The sequence below is a fragment of the Bos taurus genome, chromosome 3 (genome assembly GCF_002263795.3).
Source record: "Bos taurus isolate L1 Dominette 01449 registration number 42190680 breed Hereford chromosome 3, ARS-UCD2.0, whole genome shotgun sequence".
Taxonomy (NCBI): Eukaryota; Metazoa; Chordata; class Mammalia; order Artiodactyla; family Bovidae; genus Bos; species Bos taurus.
The window spans coordinates 26339061-26350764 of NC_037330.1; positions in this window are offsets into that span (position 1 = coordinate 26339061).

The following is an 11704-nucleotide window of genomic DNA, read 5'->3' on the forward strand; positions in this document are numbered from 1 at the left end:
CCCAGCTCTGCACTCTCACACTGCAGCACATGGCCACCCCTTTAGGTTAGGTTCCCTTGAAAGCAAAACTGGAGATGTTGACTTGGGTGTGAGTGGCTGACTTGGGAAGTGCTCTCAGAAAGCAGCGCTGAGGGAGCAGGGGGGCAAGTCAGGGAAGGAGAGGGAGAGAAGAAAGAGTGTGCTCTTCGAGGAGGCCCTGCTGCGGACCCTCTGTGTCCCTTGTACCTCAGAACCGTCCTCTAGGGGACAGAAGGCTCAAGCATTGACCCTCTGGTCCTCATGTCTTGACAGCTGAGACGCTTCTGTCTGCAGCTTTTGAGCCCGAGTCCTGATGCAGGCAGGTGGACAGATGCAGGTGTGCTTGGGCTGGGCCACTGGCAGCATGCGCTGAACTGTCCCACATGACTGTGTGGAAACCACTGGAGGGCCCCAGCACTGTGCCTGGACCATCTGCTATGGCTACGGCCCTCCCTGTTCCCCCAGGTTGCTGTCCCCCACCTGCCCGTGCCATGTGCCTCTCTCTAGCTCTGTATTTGAATGTGTCTTATAGTTGAACAGCTGTCCTGTATTTACCTCTGTCTCCCCCACCAGAATGAGAAAAGAAGCTGTGTTCTACTCACCCAGCACCAGTATTTGACACTTGGTAGGCCTGTTTAGTGGAGAAGGCAATGGCAGCCCACTCCAGTACTCTTGCCTGGAAAATCCCATGGACGGAGGAGCCTGGTAGGCTGCAGTCCCTGGGGTCGATAAGAGTCAGACACGACTGAGCGACTTCACTTTTACTTTTCACTTTCATGCATTGGAGAAGGAAATGGCAACCCACTCCAGTGTTCTTGCCTGGAGAGTCCCAGGGACGGGGGAGCCTGGTGGGCTGCCGTCTCTGGGGTCGCACAGAGTTGGACACGACTGAAATGACTTAGCAGCAGCAGCAGCAGCAGGCCTGTTTAGTAAAGGCTTCCTCTCCAACTAGAACTGGTATAATTTTATCCCTTATCTATTGGAACGCCATGTAAAAATTTTATTTGAAGGAAAAATAATCCAAAACCACTATCTACTCTAACCTCCTCATTTTACAGAGGAGCCATTTGAGGCCCAGAGAGCCTAAGTAACTTGTTCACGATTACACCATGTATTAAAGTGATTATGGAATATTAAAATGATTTCACAAAATATGCCAAATGCAGACAAGGGAGCCGACTGGAGTTACAATGTGAGTTATTAGCACTTCAAATGGAGGGTATGACCACCTCTGTGCTGGGTTTCCAGGAGGAAATTGCTTAAAATAAATTAACTTGGAAAGTTCTTGAGTTCTGATTAAAGAGGTGAATGGCTGGAATGAGGCTCTCTCCTCGAGGAGAAGAAATTCATCCTCGGTAAACACATTTTCAGGTAACGTACCAAGGACTTTGAGTCAGGAGGAACTCATTTAGCATTTTCTTCCTCCACCCTGTTCATCTCACAGTGGCAGCATAGGGAAAATGTTGTGTTTGTTTTTAATTTTAAAAATGAGATGTGGACAGTACTACCATTTGAATAAATTGGAAAAGCTTTCTGTCAGCCCTCCCCTTTGCCTGAACATCCTTTCTCCTTCAAGACCACACTTCTGCTGCCATCTTGGGTACGTGTGTGACATACAGAATGCCAGGAGTGGTCAAAGATTATGATGAAAACCAAGAAAAGTAAGATTTGATCACTTCTCACTGCAGGCTGGGCTTCCCTGAAGAATCTGACTGCAGTGCAGGAGACACAGGAGACTCGAGTTCAAGCCCTGGGTTGGGAAGATCTCCTGGAGAAGGGAATGGCAACCCACTCCAGTGTTCTTGCCAGGAAAATCCCATGGACAGAGGAGCCTCAAGGGCTATGCTCTGTGGGGTGGCGAAGACTCTGACAGGACTGAGCACACAAACTCAGGCCCTGCATGCTAGTATAAGAAAGAGAAAAGAGTGAAACATTGTATTTTGTGGGGAAAGAGTGGGGGTTGTCATGAGAACTACTTATTCCTGACAAATGAGAGAGTTAGGATTTATTTGAACAGCCCTGCTTGTACTACACTTTTCTTATTTGCCCAGACATGGGTCAACATTACTCTAGAAAAGAGGGGCTGGTGTAGCACTTCCATGGTCTAAATTACGGTGACAAAAAAAAGAACTTGGTGGGTGTACGGCAGACACCTGCTCCTCATCTGTGTGGTCCATTCTTAAAAGTTTTCCTTCTGACACTCATCTGAGCCAGAAACACTGAAAGTCAAACAAGAAAGAAAGAAGTGGTGATGGGTTTTTTCAGGTGATGTAGGAACCGAATTGGGATCACACAGCATAGATGAACATTCACGCTCTGCCACTTACAAAAGATCTCTGACCTGACACAAATTATTTAACCTCTCTGGATCTTTTTCCACATCTGTAAGATGGGGACAAAAATAATATTGTTTGGGGCATAACTGAGAAAGCATAAATAACATTTCCGTGGTAGAAACTGTTGGTTTGTCACTCAACAGTGAGTGCCCCCACCCCCCAACCCCCATCAGAGGGGACACCCAGCTTGCCACCAAAATGTATGTCACATTCCACAGTGTGGAGTTATATGCCAGGGACTATATTTCCAGCTCCCTTTCCAAGTGTTTATGTGGTGAGCAGAAATTCCACATGTAACTTTGAGGGGAGCAGTTAAAGTAATTCTGTGGGTTCTTTACAGTCTCTTTCCCTCATCTGCTAGATGGAAGCAGACACCTAAGGTTTCAGGGCCACAGGATGGGGAAGAAATAAGAGTCCCTGAATCTCCCCATGGAGGAAAGCTGCCTGCAACCAGGAACATCTGTATTGTCCTGCCAGGCTAGGTAGGAATTAGCTTTGAAGGTGTTTAGTCCCTGAAAGTTGAGGGCTTACTTGTTACAGCTGCTACAGTTACCGTAAGTAATGCACCTCCCTTCCTCTTTTTCTAATAGAACCTCACTGTTGCTAAGGGGCCCACCCACTTCTACTGAACCATATACCTCAAGGGAGACTGCCTCCATCCCCTCAGGTCTGATAGGTAATTCCTGGTTGCTCTATAACAGGAGATCTCCAGAGCTCCAAGGTTAAGCTTCAGAAATTCCATTCCCTTGTCAGTGATTGGTTAAGTATGAAAGTGAAAGTGGAAGTGAAGTCGCTCAGTCGTGTCTGACTCTTTAGGACTCCATGGACTGTAGCCTACCAAGCCCCTCCCTCCATGGGATTTTCTAGGCAAGAGTACTGAAGTGGGTTGCCATTTCCTTCTCCAGGGGATATTCCAGACCGAGAGATTGAACCCAGGTCTCCCGCATTGTAGGCAGATGCTTTATCGTCTGAGCCACCAGGGAAGTGGTTTAAGCATGAACATGAGCAAAATCTGGTCAATGAGATGTGACGGGTAGGTCTTCTGAAGGGGAGCTGTTTTTGGAAAGGTTTTCTTTTTCTTCTATTAATATAGGTATTTTAGCTTTCTTCTCATTACAGGGTTTTTTGGTTTGTTTTGTTTGATTTTCATTTTCTTTTTATTATTTTTAAGATTTAGTGAGATGACGTATAATAAAACTGACCAATATAAATACACAGTTTGATGAGTTTTTGCAGATCTAGACAGTCATGTAACCACAACCACCAAAATCATTATAAAAATTATTTCTTCTCCCAGAAGTTTCCCATGCTCCTTTGAGATCAGTCTCCTTCCTCCACACCCTGGTCACTGGCAACCACTGATGTGCTTTCTATCACTAGAGTTTTATATTTTCTAAAATGTCATATAAATTGAACCATACAGATATAGTCTTACATGTCTGGATTCTTTCACCTAGCACAATGCTTTTGAGATTTATCCATGGTATTATATGTGTCAGCAGTTCATCTTTTTTTTTTTTTTTTTTTTTTTTATTGCTGAGCAGTATTCCATTATAGATATAACACAATTTGTTATGCACTCATCAGCTGATGCACACTTATGTTCTTTTCAGTTTTTTTTGTCTATTATGAACATAGTTACTATGAACATTTGCAAGCAAGTGTTTATGTTGACATTTTTTTTTCTCTTGGGAAAATGACTAAGAGTGATATTATTAGATCACATGGTAGGTTTATGTTTAAATTTATAAGGCACTCCCAAACTGTTTTCCAGATAACATTTTGAAATATATTGTTTGGCATCTTTACCTGAAACATATGAGAGTTTCAGTTCTTCTACACTCTTGCCAACACTTGGTTTTGTCAGGAATTTTTAACTTAAGCTATCCTAGTGAGTCTGTAGTAGAATTACAATGTGGTTTTAGTCTGTATATCTCTAGAGACTAATCATGTGGAGTATCTTTTCATGTGTATATTTGCCATCTGAATTTTTTTAATCTGGTTGTTTCTCTTCTTATGAATAACTTATAGAATTTCATTGTTTTTGAAAACAAGTCGTTTATCAGCTACGTGTTTTGCAGACATTTTTTCCAGATTCATATTTGCATGGTATATCTTTTTCACCTTTTATCTTTACCTATCTGTGACTTTTTTACTTAAAATGCAATTTTAACAGGTTGTACCTAGTTGGATTTTGCCTTTTTAATCTGTCTCTGCCTTGTAATGGGATTGTTTGAAACATTTACACTTAATGTAATTTCAGTATGGTTGAGTTTAATTCTATGATTCTGATGTTTTCTATTCATCTCATATGGTCTTTTTTTTTTCTGCCTTTATTTGATTGAGTTTTGTTTGGTTTTTATGTATTCTCTTTTATCTCTTCTTTTGGTTTTTATGTATACCTCTTTGCTATTCTTTTTAAAATTGGTTTCTGTATTTACAGTCTCATCTTTAACTTGTCACAGTCTACCTCATGTTCATATAAGAAGTTACAAACTACTTCCTTTTTCCTCTCTCCTCCCTTGTGCTATTGTTTTCATTAACTTTTTCTACCTTTGTTATAAATCGCAGACTACATTATTATTATTTTGTGGTTAGACAGTTGCCTTTTAAAGTAGTCTTAAACTAAGGAAAAATATCTCATATTAATCCACATGCTTACATTCTAGAGCTCTTAATTCCCTTCTGTGGTTGCCAATGTCTATCTAGTATTGTTTTCCTTCCACTAAAAACTACCTTAACATTTCTTATATGTGTGCTACTGCAGATGATAAATTCTCCAGCTTTTGTTTGCCTGAAAACGTCTTTATTTTGTCTTCATTTTATGAAGGACACTATTTCCCCTGGATGTAGAATTTTAGATTGTAAGTTTTTCTTTCACTATTTTAAAGATGTCATTCATTGTCTTCTGGTTGGCAGTGTTTGTGACAAGAAGTCAGCCCTGTCAGCCTTATTTTTGTTTTCTTGTACACAATGTATCTCTTTCTTGGCTACATTAAAGAGTTCCTCTTTAAAATTGGTTTTCAATAACTTTTTTAAAGAATTTTAAAAATATGTATTATATATTTATTCTTGGCTGCATTGGGTCTTCGTTGCTCTGCATGGCCTTTCTCTAGTTGCAGAGAGAGGGGGCTACTGTCTAGCTGTGGTATGTGGGCTTCTGTTTGCAGTGGCATCTTGTTTCAGAGCATGGGCTGTAGGGCACTCAGGCTTCAGCAGCTGTGGCACACAGGCTTAGTTGCCCTCATGGCATGTGGGATCTTCATGGACCAGGGATTGAACCCATGTCCCCTGCATTGCAAGGCAGATTCTTAATGACTGGACAACCAGGAAAGCCATCAATAATTTTATTATGATGTGTTTTGCTGAGATTTTCCTTATATTTATCTTCTCTTGAGTTTATTAAAATTTTAAGACCCATGGCTTATAGTTTTCATCAAAATTTTAAAAAATTTGGCCACTATTTTTTCAAATATATTTTTTGACGCAAAAGCCCTTTTTGTGTTTCTGAACTCCAGTTGAATGTGTGTTCAGTTCAGTTCAGTTGCTCAGTCGTGTCCGACTCTTCGCGACCCCATGAATCGCAGCACGCCAGGCCTCCCTGTCCATCACCAACTCCCGGAGTTCACCCAGACTCACATCCATCGAGTCAGTGATGCCATCCAGCCATCTCATCCTCTGTCGTCCCCTTCTCCTCCTGCTCCCAATCCCTCCAAGCATCAGAGTCTTTTCCAATGAGTCAACTCTTTGCATGAGGTGGCCAAAGTACTGGAGTTTCAGCTTTAGCATCATTCCCTCCAAAGAAATCCCAGGGCTGATCTCCTTCAGAATGGACTGGTTGGATCTCCTTACAGTCCAAGGGACTCTCAAGAGTCTTCTCCAACACCACAGTTCAAAAGCATCAATTCTTTAGCGTTCAGCCTTCTTCACAGTCCAACTCTCACATCCATACATGACCACAGGAAAAACCATAGCCTTGACTAGACGGATCTTTGTTGGCAAAGTAATGTCTCTGCTTTTGAATATGCTATCTAGGTTGGTCATAACTTTCCTTCCAAGGAGTAAGTGTCTTTTAATTTCATGGCTGCAGTCACCATCTGCAGTGATTTTGGAGCCCCAAAAAATAAAGTCTGACACTGTTTCTACTGTTTCCCCATCTATTTCCCATGAAGTGATGGGACCGGATGCCATGATCTTTGTTTTCTGAATGTTGAGCTTTAAGCCAGCTTTGTCACTCTCCACTTTCACTTTCATCAAGAGGCTTTTGAGTTCCTCTTCACTTTCTGCCATAAGGGTGGTGTCATCTGCATATCTGAGGTGATTGATATTTCTCCCGGCAATCTTTATTCCAGCTTGTGCTTCTTCCAGTCCAGCATTTCTCATGATGTACTCTGCATAGAAGTTAAATAAGCAGGGTGACAATATACAGCCTTGATGTACTCCTTTTCCTCTTTGGAACCAGTCTGTTGTTCCATGTCCAGTTCTAACTGTTGCTTCCTGACCTGCATACAAATTTCTCAAGAGGCAGGTCAGGAGGTCTGGTATTCCCATCTCTTTCAGAATTTTCCACAGTTTATTGTGATCCACACAGTCAAAGGCTTTGGCATAGTCAAGAAAGCAGAAATAGATGTTTTTCTGGAACTCTCTTGCTTTTTCCATGATCCAGTGGATGTTGGCAATTTGATCTCTGGTTCCTCTGCCTTTTCTAAAACCAGCTTGAACATCAGGAAGTTCACGGTTCACATATTGCTGAAGCCTGGCTTGGAGAATTTTGAGAATTACTCTAGCGTTAGTTTAGCCTTACTACTAATGCAAGATCCTTCTGAATCTCTATTGAATGCTCAGGTATCCAGAGAAGACCCTCCTGTTCATGTAGCTGCTATACAGACAGCTGTTTTTCCTGTGTGAGAACTGGGAACTGTGCAGCTTCAAGACTTGTTTTATTGCCCAGTTTTGTACAGTTTTACTCTGAGTTTATTCAGCTTAGTATTCAACCAAAGACTCAAAGTTTTCCCTAAAGCTGATCACTGGGGGTTCTTTCTCTCTGTGGCTTTTGTCTCTCTAGCATTCTGCCCTGCATTTCAAACCCTACATCCTAGATTCTGATTGTGTCTCCCAAACTCAGAGAGGCTACCTTCTCTGCATGGGTCCCCTTCCTGCTCTGTGATCCAGAAATGTCTGCAGGAAGAAAGTCAAAGCAATTGTGGGGCTCATCTATATTTTCCCTTCTCTTGGGGATTACCCTGCACTGCTTGTGAATGATGATGGAAAACAGTTTTTCATATATTATATCCAGTTTGATAGTTGTTTGTGACAGAAATCAATTCCAATATCAGCTACAGTTTCATAGCCAGAAACAGAAAAGTCTCCTTTTTCTTATTAAAAAAAAACAAAGCAAAACACATACACACATGGTGTCTTCTTTCTTGGCTGCTGTGCTTGATTGTGATGATGGCTGTGTTAGCCAAGTAATAGACTTGAGAAAAGCTGGCTTGCAGACAAAGCTAATATGACAAGAATGGCAGGGACTTCCCTGGTGGTCCAGTGATTAAGAGCCCGCCTGCCAATGCGGGGGACATGGGTTCAATCGTTGGTCCAGGAAGATTCCACACTGCAGGGCAACTAACCCCGGGCGCCCCAACTACTGAGTTCATGCTCTGGAGCCCATGCTCCACGGCAAGACAAGCCATTGCAATGAGAAGCCTATACAGTGCAATGAAGAGTAGCCCCTGCTCGCTGCAACCAGGGAAAACCCGTGCACGGCAACGAAGGCAGAGCACAGCCAAAAATAAATAATAAAATAATATTCATTTTTTTAAAAAATTGTGGCAGGGACAAAGGGAGAATGCCTGTGTCCTTGGTGACATCATCGGTCCACTGAACTAATCAACTGGGGAACCCCTCCTGAAGAATTATTGGTATGTGAAAAACTTTTTTTCTTAATTTTTAAGCCAGTTGGGTTGCAGTTTTTGTTACTTGACATCAAAGGTATCGTAATTAATACAAATTAATGTACTAATAAAATAGCAAATGCTCAGTACTCGTTAGTAATAAAAGATATACAGTTGTAGAACACTGTGTGCCATCTAGGTTGTGCACTGAGAGATTTATGTGTAATTATCGCACTTAGGGCTTCCCTGTTGGCTCAGATGGTAAAGAATCTGCCTACAATGCGGGAGACCTGGGTTCCATCCCTGGGTTGGGAAGACTCCCTGGAGAAGGGAATAGCTACCACCCGCTCCAGTATTCTGGCCTGGAGAATTCCATGGACTGTATAGTCCATGGGGTTGCAAAGAGTCAGACACGATTGAACGACTTTAACTTCACTATCTCACTTCATGTCATAGCCAACCTAGTAGGTAGTGAGTACCAACCCCACTTTACAGATGCAGAACTTGAGGCTGAGAGAAAAGCACAGTTTTCAAGCTTGCAGATTTAATCCAATCGCTGGCTTCTCTGACTTCAAAATTACACTGTTATTTAGTCTTTCTAATACTGGTTTTTAAGTCCCTAAACTTAATCTAGACCACAGATCTTTTCATTAAAAGGAGAAAACTGATCAATGAAAAAAAGTACCATTCAAGATGGGAAATCAGGACACCCAAATGTTAGCTCAGTCAGGAGAGAGAAAGTTCTAATCTAGTCCTGGATCCTAAATTCCCCTGCCTGCCATTTCTGAGGATAAAGTTTGAGTGCTTTCTGCTAAGTCAGGACAGCTGGCCCAATCAGAATAAAGACCACCTGAAGCAGGCAAGCATCTGGGAATCAGAGTTAGGTCCCCAGCAGCAAAAGATCCAGATGTGCAACAAGGCTGAAACAGCAACCAGGGAGCATTGTCAGGGCCACCCAACCTGAAGGAAGTTTTCAAGTCAGAGTCAGGGATACAGGAGGTAGGAAACAGAAGTTGCTGGGAAAAGCCCAGAGTCCCATGTCATAGCCCTGCTATCAGGAAACTGAACGATGCTTGTTTAGAGATGCTGGAAAGAGGGAAAGAGCCACAGCCCTTAAAGCTTACTCTGTTTGTGCTAGGAATGCCAAAGTGATAGCTTTAAAACTTTGAGAGATATAAAAATGGACTGCATTCTGGTGGATACGGAGTAAATCCTCTAGGAAACTCTTTATAAGTCACTTAGTATAAGTGAAGTTTCTGAGAGCTGCTGTCAGCAGAGAGAGAGAGAGAAAGGTGGAGAAACTCAGGAGCAGGCAAGAAGATGAGCCATACTGATGCAGGGCAGCAAGCCCAGAGCTGGGGTCCAGTGGGTCAACTGCACAGGATCCAGGCGATCCAGTAGATCATTGTAGAAAGATCCTTCTGCAATGACTGACTCTAGGCAGACTCAAGATGAGAATGGGCATGAGGCTGAAAAAGCACATTTCTGTTCCTAACTAGTGCCTTTCCCAAATAGGTTGGGCAATAAACCAGAATGAGTCATCAAGGCAGTGAAAACACATCACCAACAGAAAGGAGGGTACCTGGAGGGATGGGGGGAGTGTGTGCATGTATGTGTGTGTGTGTGTTGTAGGGATATAAGCCAAGAGACAGAAGGAAGGGGACTCGTCTTTCTCCCCAATGCCAAGAAGTCTGAAAATGACAATAATTTGGGTAGAACTGCCTTCAGAAGTGGGGAGGAGACAAGAGACATCTAAGGCATGACAGATTGAGTAAAAAGAGCAATAAAAATTGCATTAGCTATGGAGGAGAACAAGGAAAAATGAAAACAGCGAATTTGCTGGTGGGGGAGGGTGGGACGGTGGATGCTTTTTAAAAAAAATCTGTTATTTCAATACATAGCTCTTTAAAAATGACATCCTGTGTTTGAGAGTCAGGATTTCATCTGGGTAGTCCTAAATCCCTGTCCTGGAATTTAGCTTGCTGCCCCAGGGGCTGGTAGCACTTTAAATTGATCCTGAGAACAAAGAAGGGAGACTTTGCCATATTTTAATGTCCTCCAGCTGCCGGGCCAGCCCCTCCCAGGCCTTAGCCCTGACCACACCCTCAGAGCACTCTGCTTTTGGGCAGTCTGTGCTCCCTGAGGTTTGGCTGTGGTGGAGTTAGATCGGCTCCCTGGAAAATGTCACTGGTTGCAGAAAGCATTCTGCCTTTGGCATGAGGGCCCTTGCTGGCTTTAATTTCTCAGGCTGTCCCATAGGGAGGGGAGGGATGAGGATGAGGGGAGCTCTCTTCTCCACAACTGCAGTGTGGATAGGGAGACTTGCTGGAAGGCCTGTGCTGGTTGATCAATGAAAGCCTGACACTCCCCTTGCTAAGTGGTCCTTCCAGCCTGGGTAAAATGATATGACATCCAGCTCCACCTTCGTGGCATCTCACAGGGGATGTTCAGCAAGCTAACCCATTTTACAAACCACCAGATTTGAAGGTCCCTCCCCCTGAAACCCAGCAAGGAGAACCTGGATGCTTAAATCTCCTATGTCCTGTATTAATTAAATTTTTAAACTTTAAAATTAAACGAAACACTGTGAAGGTTTCTCAAAAAATTAAAAATTATCATACACCCAGCAATTCCACTTCTAGATATTCCCCAAAGAGTTGAAAGCAGGTACTCATACAGATGTTTGTACCTCAGCCTTCACAGCTTCATTATTCACAATAGTGAAAAGGCAGAAGTGACCCACATGTCCATCACCAGGTGGGTGGATAACAAAACCTGGTACCTACAGACAATGGAATATTATTCAGCCTTAAAAAGGAAGGGGAAACCTGACGTATGCTACAACATCAATGAACCTTGAAAACATTGTGCTCAGTAAAAGAAGACAGTCACAAAAGGACAAATAGGATCCTACTTATATGTGGTACCTGGAGTAGTCAAAGGATAGAGATAGAAGAATGGTGGTTGCCAGGGGAAGTAGGGAATGGAGAGTTAATAAAGACGTCAGTCATGCCGATGAAAAGGTTCTAGACATGGATATTGGTGCTGATTGCCCAAGAATGTGAATGTGCTTAATGCCACTGAATTGTCCGCTTAAATGGTTCAGATGGTAAACTTCTGTATATTTTACTACAAAAATTAAATGAAACGCATTAAGTAATTTAGTTATTCACTTAGTTAATGAGCATTTATGGGGAACTCATATGCCAGTGTTGTATTACTAGACAGAATACAAAAAGAGAGTAAAAAATGTTACTGCTCCCAAAGAGGTCACCATCCAAGGTGCCAAATACAGTCTAGCCAAACTAGACTCATTTCCTTCCTAGACACTGTCAAGGGAATCCATAGATAGAAATGCATCTTTTTTTGCCAGACCTTTTTTTAAAATTCTTTCAAGTCTTAGTCCTCTCTACCTAGTCCCTTTCTCCCCTATACTTACACACACCTGTATGCCTTTCA